This window comes from Episyrphus balteatus, chromosome 2, assembly GCF_945859705.1.
Source record: "Episyrphus balteatus chromosome 2, idEpiBalt1.1, whole genome shotgun sequence".
NCBI classification, from domain to species: Eukaryota; Metazoa; Arthropoda; class Insecta; order Diptera; family Syrphidae; genus Episyrphus; species Episyrphus balteatus.
In genome coordinates, this window is record NC_079135.1 from 90,719,045 (window position 1) to 90,737,823 (window position 18,779).

General features: G+C 33.3%; 1 protein-coding gene and 1 long non-coding RNA gene across 3 annotated transcripts in view; both read right to left on the bottom strand.

Moving 5' to 3' along the window:
* LOC129912063 (calmodulin-A-like) overlaps nucleotides 1–18,779 on the bottom strand; it is a 235,590-nt gene that overhangs the window by 165,924 nt on the left and 50,887 nt on the right. The window lies entirely within an intron of this gene.
* Nucleotides 13,341–15,255, bottom strand: LOC129912065 (uncharacterized). Its single transcript, XR_008771736.1, has 3 exons — nucleotides 15,169–15,255; nucleotides 15,002–15,097; nucleotides 13,341–14,928 (listed from the first exon to the last, which is right to left on the bottom strand). It is a non-coding gene; the product is annotated as an uncharacterized LOC129912065 (long non-coding RNA).

An 18,779-nucleotide genomic window follows, 5' to 3' on the forward strand; every position in this document is an offset into this window, starting at 1 on the left:
AAGCGTTCGAACGCTTATATCTCGGAATTTTGAAGAAAATGAAAACAATTTTTTGATGCCAAAATGTAGCGGGGACTCTAACCTACCTTTGGGTACAGCTCCCATCCCTGTAGGTCCACGCGTTCTCAAACCGGGAGAACTTTAAAAACAAAAATTAGGCACTATTCTGATAAAATAGGCATGATGTGGCAGTTTAACATGGAAGGCGATTTTTGAAGTTATACTTCTTATGGGAGGGTGGGTATGAAAATTTACTTTTTGACAAGAATGTCAAAGGGATTATGACGCGATCACCCTGGGTAGCAGGGCTGTCGTTTCACCTTTAGAGTACGCAGTACTTTAGTATTTATAAATGCAGTACGCCGCAGTACGGCAAACATAAAACACACAACACGTAGCAAGTTACATGTTTCATGTGGCAAGTTGCATGTGGCAAGTTGTATGTGGCAAGTTGCATGTGGCAAGTTGCATGTGGCAAGTTGTATGTGGCAAGTTGCGTGTGGCAAGTTGCATGTGGCAAGTTGCGTGTGGCAAGTTGCATGTGGAAAGTTACATGTGGCAAGTTGCCAGGGTTGCAAAAAGCTAACATTTCAGCTCAGCTCACAGCTCAGCTCAAATTTGAGCTAGGTACCATAGCTTAGCTCATTTGAGCTGAGCTGAAAGTGAGCTGAGCTGAAAGTGAGCGCCCCAACTTCCAACGCCTATATCTCGGAATTTTGAAAAAAAAAATGAAAAAAAAAAATTTGATGCCAAAAGGTAGCGGGGACTCTAACCTACATTTGGGTACAACTTCCATCCCTGTAGGTACACGCGTTCTCAAACCGGGAGAACTTTAAAAACAAAAATTAGGCACGATTCTGAAAAAATAGGCATGATGTGGCGGTTTAACATGCAAGGCGATTTTTTAAAAATCTGACAGTGTGCAAAGCGTAGGCCCATGACACAAGCTATCATTTGGCATCACTCCCAAAAATTGCTCTCAAGCGGCTTAGCTTCCAGGAGCGTTCAAAGATTCGGGGATTTTTCGAAAAAAAAATTTACCCCAACTTTCAAACACGATTTTCTCGGAATTTTGAAAAAAAACGAAAAACCGGATTATACCACTTTCGGGTAGCTGAGAATATAAGCTTTAATATGGCACCACTCCCCTGTCTCTAGATCAAAGCGTTCCAACGCCTATATCGCGGAATTTTGAAGAAAATGGAAATAAAATTTTTGATGCCAAAAGGTAGCGGGGACTCTAACCTACATTTGGGTACAATTCCCATCCCTGTAGGTCCACGCGTTCTCAAACCGGGAGAACTTAAAAGTAAAAAAAAAATAGACACGATTCTGAAAAAAAATGCATGATGTGGCGGTTTAACATGGAAGGCGATTTTTTAAAAATCTGATAATGTGCAAAGCGTAGGCCCATGACACAAGCTATCAATTGGCACCACTCCCAAAAATTGCTCTCAAGTGGTTTAGCTTCCAGGAGCGTTCAAAGATTCGGGGATTTTTCGATAAAAACATTTACCCCAACTTTCAAACGCGATTTTCTCGGAATTTTGAAAAAAGTCGTAAAACCGGATTGTACCTTGTAACGTACTCTCGAGATGTTGTCGAGTCGGAGATGAAAATTTAAGAAAACTTCAACCCCGAAAACCACCCACTCCTTACACTACCAGTAGGGTTCAGAGCTTACAGGGACTCTAAAACCTACATGGAAGCAAAAGTGGATGGGTGTCCTGTTCCCTAACCGCGCGGCATGCTTGCATGGCCAAAGGTTAGCTCGTCGGTGGGGGGATTCTTGTAGCCAGGGAACTGGACGGCCGTTACGTTTTCATGCCGTTGAAAATTGTACGAAAAATATCGCGAAGCTGATTTGTCCATTATTATTTTTACAACCTGAAAATATTTTGTTTCCTTGTGAAAGTGAGGAGAGCCAGATGTATTGCTCTCAGAGGACTATCCCACCCTATAGCAGGTCCATGTGACCAACCTAGTTACCACGGCCTCAATATTTGTAGCAACCCCAAAAGAACAAAATAAAACAAAAAAAATAAACTAAGTTCTCATTTTGCCGTTATCACCTTATAGCTCACTCTTGTGAGAGCCACATCCACCTGAAAAAAAAAACCTAAACCATAATCATGGTTTCAACTTCAAAAAGCCAAAATAAAAAATTTATAGCAAAAGTCATCTTATCAAATTCACAACAAAAAAAAAAATGACTAAATTCGATGCAGAATAAAATTAACCCATCCATATGTAAGTAACCTCAGTAAAGATAAAAGATGTTTTTTTCTTAATTGAAGTGTAGGGGAGAGTGGGGCCAAATGTAACACTTTTTTCTAAAATCGATGGTTCTCCTACAAATTTGAAAGTGGGTCAACCACACCTTTTTTAAATTAAAGACCCATGTTTTAGCTCCAAGATCCATCATAAAAATTAAGCAAAACATAACGGTAATGTTGAAAAATAAAGCTTCCAAAAAAAAAATCGTGTTGTTTCAACTTACCCCACATACGGGGCAAAGTGTAACACATACCGGGGTAGGTTGTACCAAAAACTAAAAATAAGCGAAAAATACCTTTATTTGTTTATATTTATTTATTTTTAATTAATAACAATAAAAACAAACCTCAGTCATGAAATTTTGGTGCAAATTTGTAAAAAGTAGAGCAAATCCAAGATTTCCAGAGAAAATTTGACAGTAGTCTTAAATAAAAGTTATTCGAATTCATAAATTGTTTTATAAGCTTTATGAATTCAAGTGGTGGTTCAAAAATGTGTTTCCAATTTCAAAATAAATACAAATTCAATTACAAGCATTCATATTCAGGGTTGTTAATTATATTAGGTAAACAATTTTTCAGTATAGGTAGGTTTTTACATGGTACAACTTGCCCCGGAAAAATGTTACAACTAGCCCCAGCATGAAATTTGGCACATAAAATCAATTTAAAAAAAAAGCGAAACTGATATAGACAAAACATATACACGCAATTTGAGCCAAAACACAGTTGCATATGACAAAAAAACACTTAGCACTCTATCTTTTTCGGGTAAAGAGGTAGACCAAAAATAAAATTTAAAAAAAAAGTTACAAACATGGATTTTTTGGGCACCACTAGTGTAACTTCTCACCCTGTCGTCTAATCTTCATCTGTAGAAAATGTGCCGGTAGATATGCAAAAATTGAGAATTTTTCTCCTTTACGCGTTTCTTAATATTGAAAGGAACATCGCTTTTTTTAGCTGTTAATTCTTACCCCTGTTACATTTAGCCCCACTCTCCCCTACAACAAATTTTATTAAAATTTAAAAAAAAATATCAATAGAACCTAATACGAAATGTTTCGACAAATCACTTATAGCCAAAATGATAATAAAGAAAAATGTATAAATGTTCAAATTTTTTTATAAAAAAATATAATTTGATTATAAAATAATTATAGTTAAATTTCAAATTAATATGAATTCAATATTAATTCATTAATCATCACAAAAAAAAGTTAATAAAAAAAATCACAATGACACCTTCCTTAGCAATGTCAACAAAAAAAATTATCAATTAGAAAGTTTCAGTGTACTTTTTTTCTTTCTTTTTCTCTATATATATTTTTTTCTATCTTTCTCTTTAATCTTATTATTCTTATCTTTCGTATCTTTCTTGTTTTCACTTTTCAAATATCTTTATCTTTTATGTTTAAATTTGCAACAATTAAAAATTATTTAAATTAAATTAAATTATATTCGTTCGTTCAAATTTTCAATCAATAAATTAATATTCTCACTTACCCCACAAATTGTTTTGCAATTTTGCATATTTTTATGTGTTACAGTGGTGAATTGTATTTTTGTTCTTCGTTGTTTATAATTCACATTTGGTCATTTCCTCCTGATAATGTGCACACCATCGCAGGATTGAGTTTTTGTTGTTGTTTTGTTATGATTTTGCTTATTTATTTTAAAGCTAGACTAAAATAGGGTAAAATAGAAAAAAGAAATTTGAACGAATTGAATGTACAAGGTCAAATAGTAGATATGCAATAATTTAAGATTTATAAAACTTTTTTTTTTTTTTATCTTTTTACTTGAAAGAAAGATTTTTAGGTACTTAGCTTTTATAGGTTTTGTGATGATTTTTTTTTTTGAAACGTGATGAGATGAAGGCGCAGGTAGAAGATGATTTTATATGTTTTTCCTGGATATTGCTTATTTAGGTTATAAGTGCAATTTTAGATGTTTTCCTGGATGTTTTCCGAGGATGAAAGTTTGGATGATTTTGATTGTTGAGTTGAGAGTGTGTGTTGTATTTTTTTTTTTGCTGTTAATTTTATTTAGTCCTTGCAGGATTTTTAAACAGGATCAAAAAAAAATAAAAATATGTACTTTTTTTACACATTTAAATAAAAAGGTTCCAAGATGGAGATTTTGGGGGTGATTTTTTTTTTTGTTTGCTCAGGCTGCGAGTCAAATAGTTTTTTTTTTCTGAATTTGGGCGATATTGTGCGGCTTAGCAAAAAGAGCACTTTTAGACTTTAAAAAGTCTGATTGGATGGTCGGGTTTTTAGTTTCGAATCGAATTCGATCGATTTTTACTCTGGAGCACCTGATTGAAAAATTACATTAATTTACATGTTCGTATCTAGGTACGTAGAGCGAGTAAACGAAAAATGTCTCACCTTTAATTTTAAGCAGTAATGTTTAATAAAACACCAAATTAATGTAGGTATGTAGGTGTTAATTAAAACAATTAGAATTTTCTCCACCTGGAGCACCTGGTAGAAAAAAATCACGAGGGCAAGTATTAGGGTAAAATGTAAAGCCAACTCAATTAAAAAAATCTCGCCTTTTAAAATAATTGGGTTTTGCGCACAAAAGTAGGTATTGTTTTTTTTTTAAGATAACAATTATTTGTAAAAAAAAAACTTGAAAAAAAAAACTTTAAATTAAACTTTTTTTAAAAAAACTTGAAATTGAAAAAAAAACACTTGTAAAAAAAACTTCTTGTATCTTTGACTCGGATATAACGTATAACGTGTAATGTACGGAAAAAATCACCAAAAAAAGGAAAGATTATGATTTTCTTGAACTATTTATACCCTTGAGTAGACTCACAGGTTCCCTCACACATACACTCTCAAAACAATCATGGACGAAATATCTGGGTTTCCGTTTAGTCATTTAATCAATGGTTTTTGACCACAAAAATACAAATAATATCTTAAAATTCATTTCTGAATTTTTCAAAAATATGTGTAATATTTCTTATCATTTTTGGTCAAAATTCACCGATTTTAAGATTTTTTTTGATATTATATTTCACTGTATATGTGAATTTTTTTTTTGTAAAATTTCGAATTTCGAAAATTTTATAAGAAAATTTGTCCTTGAACATTAATTTTTGTTTTTTTGTTTTTACCTTTTTTTTCTACCTATTTTTGTTCAACCTAACATACCAAGAACTGCTATAAGCTTCTTTTACGACCAAGTTGATTCTAGGTGCCTCGTAGTCCAGTGGATAGAGATGCTGAACACATCTCAGACCCCCTGGTTCGAGTACCGGTGCGTGCACCAATGTCTTTTTTTTTCTTTTTGTCATTTTTTTATATTTTTTCATTTTTTTTTTCTTTCATAATTGTTTTTTTTTTTTTTTTTTTAAACTACCTAATACAAAACAACTCTAAAAAAAAAACAACCCTTAGCAGTTTTGGAGAGGTGTAGAATATCCTTACATATTTTGGAAAGATTTCATATAACACCAAGTCGAGCTTATTCATTGCTCCTACATGTATGCAACATTTTTTGTATTGATGTATATTTTTTTGCTTAGGTTCCACAAAGCTAAAATATACCTAACCACAGCTTCTCAAACTATTTAATATACATACACAGCACACATAGAACACTAACAATGACCAGCGATGTTCTAGTTCTAGGAACTATTCACATCTAAGACACACACAAAAATAAAGTTGATAAATGATAGGTTTCCTACAAAACATTTTCATTTTGTATGCTACGAAGCTTAAAAATGAAAATGCAAAGAAACCTGTAAACGTATTCCTCAAGAGAAAAACCCACGCCCGAGGATAAAGTGTCTCGTGTTCAGACTGAGTTAGCCTTGAGTTCACTTTTTTTTTGTTTTACTTTTTGAGGTCTTTCGAATGAAATATTCCCAGTATTTGTCCTTGTTCATTCTCCAACTCGTAAAGATGGTTACCAACAATCCTTTTAATCCTAGCCTTCAAAAACTTTGGACACAACTTAGCATTTCTTTTTTTGAATGCGTCGCTAAGTATAAAATTTCGTTTATATACAACATCACCTATCTTGAAATTTGAGATCTTACTTCTGGTGTTGTATTTGTGCTCGTATTGTAAATGTGCTTTTTCAAGTGCTTCTTTAATACTCGCATGTAGCATGTTGATTTTAGAAGATTTTGGGATGATGTTTAGCTCTGAACTGTTGGCCTTACCTAGCTTTCTAAGTAGCTTGAAATCTGACCCATGTTCGACCATCTTTTGACCAAACAACGCTTCATACGGAGATACTCCAATCGCCGAATGCACTGCTGTACGCAACGCACATCCAATAGCAGGTAAATGGTTATCCCACTCCCTCTGATCCTGTTTTAGGTATGACCTTATAGCTGTCAGTATGGACCTGTTTACCCTCTCGCTAGCATTAGCTTGCGGTGCGTAAGATGCTGTTTTAACATGTTGTATGCCCAATGAAGACAAAAATTTCGAAAAGGACGAGCTAGTAAATTGTTTCCCGTTGTCAGTCATTAACGACTCTGGTACTCCAAATAAACAAAACAGATGTTCATGTAAAAATTGAATTGCAACTTCTGATGTCGCTGTTCGCAAGGCTTTTATAATCACAAACTTCGTCAATTGGTCGAGAGCAATAATTATAAATGTGTTTCCTTTCTTGGAACGTGGATATGGACCAAGAAAGTCAACATACAGATGTTGGAAAGGGTAGTCAACCGTAAAGGCTTTCCCTCAAATTTTGGTTGGATGGTTTTGAAGTTTTGCATATTTCGCAACTGTTTATAAATAGTTTGACCTGAGATGCCATATTTGGCCAAAAGAACCTATGTTTAAGCCGGTGTAAGGTTTTGGCTATTCCCCCATGCGCAGCTTTAGCTGGCTGATGAGCCAGAGAAATGAGCATTTCGGTCAGCGACGATGGGACCCATAACTTCCATGTCTGGTCATCCTCGAGAGGATTCCCTGTACTATGATTGACCTTCTTGTACACGAAACCGTCCGAAACAAGAAGGTCAGGTAGTTGATGTTTTTGCTCTTCGATGCTGTCAATGATCTTCAGATATTCGTCCGACTTGAAAGCGGGATCTGTAAGATCTAGGTGCAGCACATCGGAAGGATCAATTGAAAGGGCTTCTAGACTCACTGCATCTGTTGCATGGACCCTGGATAGAGCGTCAGGCACAACATGTAGTGAGCCTTTTCGATGCTCGATTTCAATATCATATCCCTGGAGTTTTAGGCTCCATCGGGCCAACCTACCACTCAAATTTTTTTTCCCATCAGCCACTTCAGACTGGCATGATCAGTTATGATTTTAAACCGATAGCCTTCAACATATTGTCGGAACTTTTCCACCCCTAATACCGCTGCTAAACACTCTCGTTCTGTGACGCTATAGTTCCGTTGTGCACCATTCAGCTTGTGGGAGTAATAATAAATTGGACGTTCTACTCCTTCATCGTCCAGCTGACATAGTACACATCCTATTCCCGAGTCGGAAGCATCACAGAGAATTATGAACGGCTTTTTGAAATCCGGATAAACTAAAACAGGAGATGTCGTTAACTTTTCTTTTATCAGGTTAAAAGCTTTCACAGCTTCCTCACCGAATTCGAACTTAACCCCTTTTTTCAACGAGTTTGTTATTGGGGTAGCAAGAGTGGCATAATCGCGGATAAACCTCCTGTACCACCCTGACATACCCAAAAATCTGCGAGCCTGACGTTGTGTTGTTGGAACAGGAAAGTCACTTACTGCAGCAACCTTATCTCTGTCTGTTTTCAGACAACCATTGCTCACAACATATCCCAAAAATTTCAACTCTTTGTAGCAGAACTTCGACTTTTCAACATTAATTGTAAGTCTAGCTACACTTAACCTACTAGCGAGTTGCATAAGGATTTTGACGTGTTCATCAAAAGTTCGTGAAATAACGAGAAGGTCGTCAACATAGGGGAACACATTTTGCTTAAGTTCAGGAGTCATTACCTTGTCCATAAGCCGACACATACGTTGGACACCCCCGCTAAGACCAGGAGGCATAACAACAAACTCTAGCAACGGTTTACCAGTGAACCACTGTGAATGCGGTTTTTTCCCTTGATGACTTTTCAAGTGGGATTTGTAGAAAAGCATCTTTGAGATCTATGCTCGAAATAAAAACCGCATCCTCCACCCGCGACAGAAGTCCCTCTATCGGATGAAGCGGATAGGCATCATTCTTAGAGACAGCATTAACTTTTCTGTAGTCCAGGCATAATCTATTTTTGCCGGGTTTACGCACTAGGACTACAGGAGAGCTCCATGCACTGTTACTCGGTTGAATGATACCCATCTTCATCATCCGATCGAGTTCCTCGTACATCATTTCCTGGATTGCGGGTGAAACAGGGTAATGCCTTTGCTTTATGGGCTTGGCATCCCCTGTATCGATGACGTGTTCTTCTAAAGTTGTTCTTCCTAACCCATGAATGGCAAACGATGGAAACATTTGAACGACTGCTTTGATTTTTCTTGACTGCTCTTCTGTCAACTCATGTGGTTCAAAACAATTATGTGAGGGGGGTTTATCGTCTTTCTCTGCTACTATTTCCGATACAATTTGAGGAGCTAAATTAAATGCTAACCAAAAATTTATGCCTAAATATAAGGTTTGTTTTAAAGATGGAACAACAAACATTTCTATATCTTTACTTAGACCATTATACGTAACTGAGGTTGTAAATTTACCTTGTACTGGCTGATTTGTTCCATCTGCAGTTTTTACGTTGGATACAAAATTTGTACATGAAACGCCCCATTTCTTTCATAACCCTAGTCCACCTTGTCCCAAACAGCTAATGCTGGCACCACTGTCAAGTAACCCCAACATGGTTTCTCCGCAAATGGTCACCTCGGCATATGGCCTAGGGTCTCCATTAGAGCAAAGTGTGGTTGCTTCTACAGCTTTATGAGCTAACTTTTTTGTTTTAACTTTTTCCCGTATTTTTAGGACATTTTTGGAAACTGGTGTGGACTTAGGTCCAAAGATTCTTTCTCTTGCTGCTTCATATTCTAGAAGACGTTCGTGAAGAGATTTTCTAGGTTTGTTTTCTAATTTTTCTAATTTTTGCTCAGCTAAATCTATATTTGTAGCGCTATTTGTTCGTTTTAAAATTTGAAAAGCCTGATCTTTATTTGGCTGTACATTTTTTTCGGTTTTAAAAGGATGTTGTACATTTTGTTCGTTTTCGTTTAATTTTGTTTTGGATCCCGATTTTTGTTGGGAGAGCAATAAGTTTCGGGTGTCGAATTGCTCTTCCGCATGTTTCCCGGACATTTCGGATTAGGACATCGAGGAGATGTTGTATCCTCTTTTCCGCAATTATAGCAAAAGAGTGACGTCTGAGCCACGGGACATTCAAGTCGACCGTGACCAACGTTTTTACAGTTCCAACACGTGAAAGAACTCGTATCTTTTTGAAGAGCTTCAATTTGGTCCTCAGATTCTATTGAAGGATTAGATTTATCTACTTCAACTTCGTGGACATATTTGCGAAACTGAGGAACTACGTTTGTTTGTACCTTACTCTTAGGAATCTCTTGGTCATTGATAAATTTTTCCATTTTTCTACACACGTAGACCAATTCCTGTAAGTTGTGAGTTTGGTATGTCACAAGTAGTTCACCCATTCTTCTACGCACATTTTGCTTTATAAGGCTAATGAGCTCAAAATCAGGTTTGGGAACAGCAAGCCTAGTATTTAACTTTTGCAGGTCTACATAAAAGTCATCGAATTTCTCGTTTGGTCCTTGACGCCTGTCATAAAGTTTCTTCGATAATTCAGCATCAGTCTCTAAAGATCTGAACTGATCAATAAGGGCTACTCGCAACGAAGCCCAATCACCAGACCTATGACTTTTCCTGTAAAGCCAATACCAAGTTTCTGCAAAGCCAGAAACGAACTGGTTAAAATGTTTATAAATATCCTGCCAAGTTACATTGTACCCATCCTTAGCTATTTCTAATCTGAACAGGAAGTCATCAACGGTCATATTAGTACCATCAAAATTCACACGCCATTTATGACAGCTAAAGAATTTGGGACCTATACTATAGGACCTATCAAAAGATGGAACATTGGCTTGGGCGGGTGGTGGAATTGCCCCAGAAGCTAAGATGGACGGGTCACTCAGTCTTAGATTTTGCAGCTGTGCTAAAAATTCATTTGCTGAACTATAAACTGGTGTTGGTTGTGCACTAACGGAAGCGGAAGAAGTTTGTCTTTGTTGCTGTTGTTCTTGCTGAACGGGAGGGTTAATAGAGGCTGATTTAGCTGGAGCTTCACTACGTTTACGTAATTCAAATTCATTTGGAGATTCTGTAACTGCAGGAGATCTTGCTGCTGCAAGTTCTTGACGAATGATGGTTGTCAAATCCTGCCTCATTGCAGCAGTATTTCTCTCCATTTCGAGTTGGATACGCTTCATATCTTCAGCTCTACTTAACCCAACCGTCGCAGAAACAATTCTTTGGATATATTCCGAGAACTCTACCTCATCAACTTCTAAGCCTCCAGTTTCATTACGCTCATTCTGTACAGCTTGTTTTTCATTTTGATCAGATCTTTTTTCATTTCGCGAGTTTAGAGGAACTTTTGGAATAGCTCCAGTTCCTACAGCAGCACCAGTATTGGATGCTCCCGTTGCGTCAGATGCATTTGAAACATTTGAACCTATCCCCGTATTGTTTCCAAAATTATTGGACCAATTTCCATATTGGCTATGGTTTCGATTACGGCCATAAAAAGAGCCTTTCCTATGAGGAAGCCCACGCCTCGACATTGTCAAAAAAAAAGATCAACAGCTCAAAGTGAAAAACCCAAAAAAAAGAAGATCCCAAATTTTGAAAGCTTGTAACCGAATTACAAAAACTTAAAATTAAACGAAGCTCAAAAAAGTTAATTAAGAAAATTTGTTGGTTTGCAAAAAAAATTGAAAATTAATTTTTCGAAAATTTAAAACCCAATATGCAAATAAAAAAAACGAATCAAAGCTTTAATCAAATTAAAAAAAATAAAAATAAAAAGATAATAATAAAAATCAAAATAATAACAAAATAAGAAAAAAAATTTAATCGAAATCAAAAAAAAATTTAAAAAAAAATCAATTGAAAAAAAATATAAACCGAAAAAGCACAATATTTTTTGAAACAATTAAAAAAAAATTGTAATTAAGTGAAGATAATTAAGTTTAAAAAAAAATAAATCGAATATTAATAATAGATACAAAAAAAAATTAATTTAAAAAAAAATAAAAATTAGAAAGCCAAAAAAAATCAAAAAAAAATAAATTCAGAAAACAAAATAAATTAAAAAAAAAAATATCAAAAATAGTTGAAAAATATTGTTCTTTTTTTTACGATTTTCAAAACGATTCGAAAATAAAAAAAAATCAATCAAAAAAAAGGAAAGCGACTTTACCGAAACAAAAAAAAATTAAATCAAAAATCACAAATGAAATCAATAGAAAAATTATAAAAAATAAATCAAAACAAAAAAATGTCAAAAAAAGTTTTTCAAAATATTTAAAAAAAAGGATCTTTTTTTTTTTTTTTAAATACCAAAGAAAAATGTAAAGTAAAAAAAATTAAATTTTGAAATATGTATTTTTAAAATGATATTTTCAACTAAAAATCTTAGTTGAAACAAAACAAAATATATAATGTATTTTGTACTCAATATTCATGATGTAGGTGGATGTGACTCTACGTTTTGAGAATACACCCGAGCTAAACGACGAAAACGATTGTTATATACTCACTCACAAGTAAACAGTATCTTCGATTTCTAATTATGAGAAGACGTGGACAATTTGAAGATTGTAGTGCTTATATGAAAATTTAAATTTTGAATAAAAAACAAACATAAATAAGTTAATCTTTTGCAGCGAACTAGTAGGCTCTTAGCCACGCTATCGGTCAAAAGATTAAACAAAAATGTAAGTTAAAGAAAATGAAAACTGAATCTAATTAAAAAAAGTTAAATATTAGAAAGAGAAAAGGAATTAAGTTTATCTTTTGCAGCGAACTAGTAGGCTCCCAGCCACACTATCGGTCAAAAGATAAAACCAAAAAAGGAAAGAAAAAAAAAATAAATCTAATTTGAAAGGTAAGAGAAATATAAGTATTTAAGGAACAGAGAGAGAAAAGGTCCGAAGCAACAGACTAGACGAGGATCACACCCATCTACTGGACATCTTATCCTTACTCAAACTGAGAAACCAAAAAAAAATTATATTTACAATTTAAGAAAAGCAAAAAAAATATTAAATGAAATCAACCAGGAAATAATCGATACCTGCAGCAGACTAATCGAGGATCTCACCCAATTACTGGTCAAGTTCTCGAATTTATTTTCCTGATGCCATTAAGAAAAATAAAAAAAATTTAAAATTGAGAAAAAAAAAAAAAATTAAAAGAAAAAAAATAAGAATTGAATGTAAAATAATTTAGCACTAACAACTTGCATTGAACCAACGCGACTCAAAAATCAAAAAAAAATTATAAATTTTTTTTAAGTTTTTCAAAAACAAGACAAAATCGGGCCCCACGTTGGGCGCCACCTGTAACGTACTCTCGAGATGTTGTCGAGTCGGAGATGAAAATTTAAGAAAACTTCAACCCCGAAAACCACCCACTCCTTACACTACCAGTAGGGTTCAGAGCTTACAGGGACTCTAAAACCTACATGGAAGCAAAAGTGGATGGGTGTCCTGTTCCCTAACCGCGCGGCATGCTTGCATGGCCAAAGGTTAGCTCGTCGGTGGGGGGATTCTTGTAGCCAGGGAACTGGACGGCCGTTACGTTTTCATGCCGTTGAAAATTGTACGAAAAATATCGCGAAGCTGATTTGTCCATTATTATTTTTACAACCTGAAAATATTTTGTTTCCTTGTGAAAGTGAGGAGAGCCAGATGTATTGCTCTCAGAGGACTATCCCACCCTATAGTGTCACACATTCCTACTCTATGAGCAGGTCCATGTGACCAACCTAGTTACCACGGCCTCAATATTTGTAGCAACCCCAAAAGAACAAAATAAAACAAAAAAAATAAACTAAGTTCTCATTTTGCCGTTATCACCTTATAGCTCACTCTTGTGAGAGCCACATCCACCTGAAAAAAAAAACCTAAACCATAATCATGGTTTCAACTTCAAAAAGCCAAAATAAAAAATTTATAGCAAAAGTCATCTTATCAAATTCACAACAAAAAAAAAAATGACTAAATTCGATGCAGAATAAAATTAACCCATCCATATGTAAGTAACCTCAGTAAAGATAAAAGATGTTTTTTTCTTAATTGAAGTGTACAACAAATTTTATTAAAATTTAAAAAAAAATATCAATAGAACCTAATACGAAATGTTTCGACAAATCACTTATAGCCAAAATGATAATAAAGAAAAATGTATAAATGTTCAAATTTTTTTATAAAAAAATATAATTTGATTATAAAATAATTATAGTTAAATTTCAAATTAATATGAATTCAATATTAATTCATTAATCATCACAAAAAAAAGTTAATAAAAAAAATCACAATGACACCTTCCTTAGCAATGTCAACAAAAAAAATTATCAATTAGAAAGTTTCAGTGTACTTTTTTTCTTTCTTTTTCTCTATATATATTTTTTTCTATCTTTCTCTTTAATCTTATTATTCTTATCTTTCGTATCTTTCTTGTTTTCACTTTTCAAATATCTTTATCTTTTATGTTTAAATTTGCAACAATTAAAAATTATTTAAATTAAATTAAATTATATTCGTTCGTTCAAATTTTCAATCAATAAATTAATATTCTCACTTACCCCACAAATTGTTTTGCAATTTTGCATATTTTTATGTGTTACAGTGGTGAATTGTATTTTTGTTCTTCGTTGTTTATAATTCACATTTGGTCATTTCCTCCTGATAATGTGCACACCATCGCAGGATTGAGTTTTTGTTGTTGTTTTGTTATGATTTTGCTTATTTATTTTAAAGCTAGACTAAAATAGGGTAAAATAGAAAAAAGAAATTTGAACGAATTGAATGTACAAGGTCAAATAGTAGATATGCAATAATTTAAGATTTATAAAACTTTTTTTTTTTTTATCTTTTTACTTGAAAGAAAGATTTTTAGGTACTTAGCTTTTATAGGTTTTGTGATGATTTTTTTTTTTGAAACGTGATGAGATGAAGGCGCAGGTAGAAGATGATTTTATATGTTTTTCCTGGATATTGCTTATTTAGGTTATAAGTGCAATTTTAGATGTTTTCCTGGATGTTTTCCGAGGATGAAAGTTTGGATGATTTTGATTGTTGAGTTGAGAGTGTGTGTTGTATTTTTTTTTTTGCTGTTAATTTTATTTAGTCCTTGCAGGATTTTTAAACAGGATCAAAAAAAAATAAAAATATGTACTTTTTTTACACATTTAAATAAAAAGGTTCCAAGATGGAGATTTTGGGGGTGATTTTTTTTTTTGTTTGCTCAGGCTGCGAGTCAAATAGTTTTTTTTTTCTGAATTTGGGCGATATTGTGCGGCTTAGCAAAAAGAGCACTTTTAGACTTTAAAAAGTCTGATTGGATGGTCGGGTTTTTAGTTTCGAATCGAATTCGATCGATTTTTACTCTGGAGCACCTGATTGAAAAATTACATTAATTTACATGTTCGTATCTAGGTACGTAGAGCGAGTAAACGAAAAATGTCTCACCTTTAATTTTAAGCAGTAATGTTTAATAAAACACCAAATTAATGTAGGTATGTAGGTGTTAATTAAAACAATTAGAATTTTCTCCACCTGGAGCACCTGGTAGAAAAAAATCACGAGGGCAAGTATTAGGGTAAAATGTAAAGCCAACTCAATTAAAAAAATCTCACCTTTTAAAATAATTGGGTTTTGCGCACAAAAGTAGGTATTGTTTTTTTTTTAAGATAACAATTATTTGTAAAAAAAAAACTTGAAAAAAAAAACTTTAAATTAAACTTTTTTTAAAAAACTTGAAATTGAAAAAAAAACACTTGTAAAAAAAACTTCTTGTATCTTTGACTCGGATATAACGTATAACGTGTAATGTACGGAAAAAATCACCAAAAAAAGGAAAGATTATGATTTTCTTGAACTATTTATACCCTTGAGTAGACTCACAGGTTCCCTCACACATACACTCTCAAAACAATCATGGACGAAATATCTGGGTTTCCGTTTAGTCATTTAATCAATGGTTTTTGACCACAAAAATACAAATAATATCTTAAAATTCATTTCTGAATTTTTCAAAAATATGTGTAATATTTCTTATCATTTTTGGTCAAAATTCACCGATTTTAAGATTTTTTTTGATATTATATTTCACTGTATATGTGAATTTTTTTTTTGTAAAATTTCGAATTTCGAAAATTTTATAAGAAAATTTGTCCTTGAACATTAATTTTTGTTTTTTTGTTTTTACCTTTTTTTTCTACCTATTTTTGTTCAACCTAACATACCAAGAACTGCTATAAGCTTCTTTTACGACCAAGTTGATTCTAGGTGCCTCGTAGTCCAGTGGATAGAGATGCTGAACACATCTCAGACCCCCTGGTTCGAGTACCGGTGCGTGCACCAATGTCTTTTTTTTCTTTTTGTCATTTTTTTATATTTTTTCATTTTTTTTTTTCTTTCATAATTGTTTTTTTTTTTTTTTTTTAAACTACCTAATACAAAACAACTCTAAAAAAAAAACAACCCTTAGCAGTTTTGGAGAGGTGTAGAATATCCTTACATATTTTGGAAAGATTTCATATAACACCAAGTCGAGCTTATTCATTGCTCCTACATGTATGCAACATTTTTTGTATTGATGTATATTTTTTTGCTTAGGTTCCACAAAGCTAAAATATACCTAACCACAGCTTCTCAAACTATTTAATATACATACACAGCACACATAGAACACTAACAATGACCAGCGATGTTCTAGTTCTAGGAACTATTCACATCTAAGACACACACAAAAATAAAGTTGATAAATGATAGGTTTCCTACAACCTGATTTTTTTTTTATGATAAAAAAAGAAATATTTTACTAAAAAAATAGAAATAAATTTACTATTAAAAAAACCAAGAAAAAAGATCACGAAAAATTATCTGTTTTATTTATAAAAATATCCATGTGTTAAAATCATTCCATTAATAACTAGAACCAAACATCTTAAGCTATGGTGTTTTATAAAAGTTTAAAATATCTTCATATTTCATTATACTTTCCAAATAAAAATCAATGTAACCCCTCACCCATCACAGCTCAGCTCAGCTCACTTTACCTTAGCTCACCCAACAGCTCAGCTCACCGACAGCTCAGCTCACCCAACAGCTCAGCTCAACCATCAGCTTAGCTCACTTTCGGGAGACGGACAGAATCCCGAAATCCAAAATCCAGAAAGACCAAAATCCAGAAAACCCTAAATCCCGAAAACCCCAAATCCCGAAAACCCAAAATCCCGAAAACCCAAGATCCCGAAAACCCAAAATCCAGAAAGGCCAAAATCCCGAAAAAAAAAACAGAAAAAATAAAAAACTCTTCAAAACTGTGTTTCACTGAAATTTTAACTTAAACATAAAATTAAAACCAATTAAAAACAATTATTATAAGTTAAATATTAAAACTCATAATTCTTTTGATTTTAGTTCAACGATTTTCCAACTTAACTCAATCATTACAAAACACTGCTGAAATCACAATACCTAAGAACTTGAAATCATGTAAAAAAGAGATATTAACGGAATCATAAACTTATATTGTTTTTTACGTAATAACACCTTAATTTCACACTTAGTATTGTTTTGGAAACCGAAATCCCGAAAAATTATATAAAATGAAAAATTTGCGCAAATTTTTCATTTTATATAATTTTTCGGGATTTAGGGATCCCATTCGGGATTTTGGGTTTTCGGGATTCTGGGTTTTCGGGATTCTGGGTTTTCGGGATTTTGGGTTTTCGGGATTTTGGGTTTTCGGGATTCTGGGTTTTCGGGATTTTGGGTTTTCGGGATTTTGGGTTTTCGGGATTTTGGGTTTTCGGGGTTTGGGGTTTTCGGGATTTTGGGTTTTCGGGATTTCGGTTTTCGGGATTTTGTCCCCAATCCCTCACTTTCAGCTCAGCTCAAATGAGCTGAGCTATGGTACATAGCTCAAAAGTGAGCTAGCTCAAAATTTGAGCTGAGCTGTGAGCTGAGCTCAGCTAACTTTTGAGCTTTGTAGCAACCCTGCAAGTTCCATATTGCTACTACTAGTGCTGAAGCACACACAATTCTCATAAAATTACCATATCGCACATTTTATGCGCAATTCATTTACTTTCGTTAAACCGTACGTTCTGAACCGCACAACATGAGTAAATTTCACAGAATAAATTGAAAACTACATGGACGCAAGGAGGATGAAAGAATTAATTTATTGTTCACTTGATAAAAATGTAAAAAAAGTGTGGATTAATTACTTCATAATAGAAATTAAAAATATCAAATGAAATTCACTTACATATACTCAATGAGAAGTATAACTTCAGTCGCGTGTACATGTGTACACACACTCTTTTTTTGTTTTTGTTTGTCATTAAACTTCGAATGAGTACAAATATTGCACGAGCGATATTGGAATTTCTCTATTGTTTATAAATTCTTCCAATCCTTAATTCTTTTTTCACAACAATTACTCGCCATTTTCAATAACCTTTTGGCTCTTTTTTTTTTTTTTTTTTTTTTTTTTTGTTTCGACAGAGTTTTTTTCAGTTTCATTTGTTTGATTTGTTATTAAAAACATTTTTTTTTTTTAATATCACTTTTTCCCAAATAAGTTTCTGTACAAAAATTTACTGGCGCCGTAAATTTCAATTTCAGGTATTTCACCTAAATGCAGAGTAGTTACCAAAATATTATTCGTTTTTCAAATATCCATTTGACTTATAATTTAATTGAACCAAAAGTTACTTCAAAGGAAACATAATATAATATATAAACTATCCAAAAACATAAACATGGAGACGAAACGTCTTCCGGTTAGTCAATTTATGGTCCACTAAAATTTTATGACCAAAGTCCTGAATAATATTTTTCCATGAAAAGAACTATACCAACAATCGATTTCTTTTCATTTATTTTTGTTTTCACATCAACCATCAACAAACAAACAAAAATTCGTATATCCTTGAATTCCTTTCGTTCGTTAATTAGATAGAAATAATTATTATTCATTTAGTTTATTGAACAAAGTATTTGAATATTTTCTTCAACACACTACATATAATAGACCACCCCCAACTCCATTACATGCCATTTTTACACATCATCGTTCGTCGTTCATCGTCGTCGTTGTCATTGGGAGTACCATGGTACATACCTTTTTCTAGTTTTGTTCGAAAAAAAACGCAGTTAAACCTGCACGTCTTGCTGAGAAATGTCAATCTACAACGTGGTGCGGAAAAAGCTTTTTCTTCATTTAATTCGCATT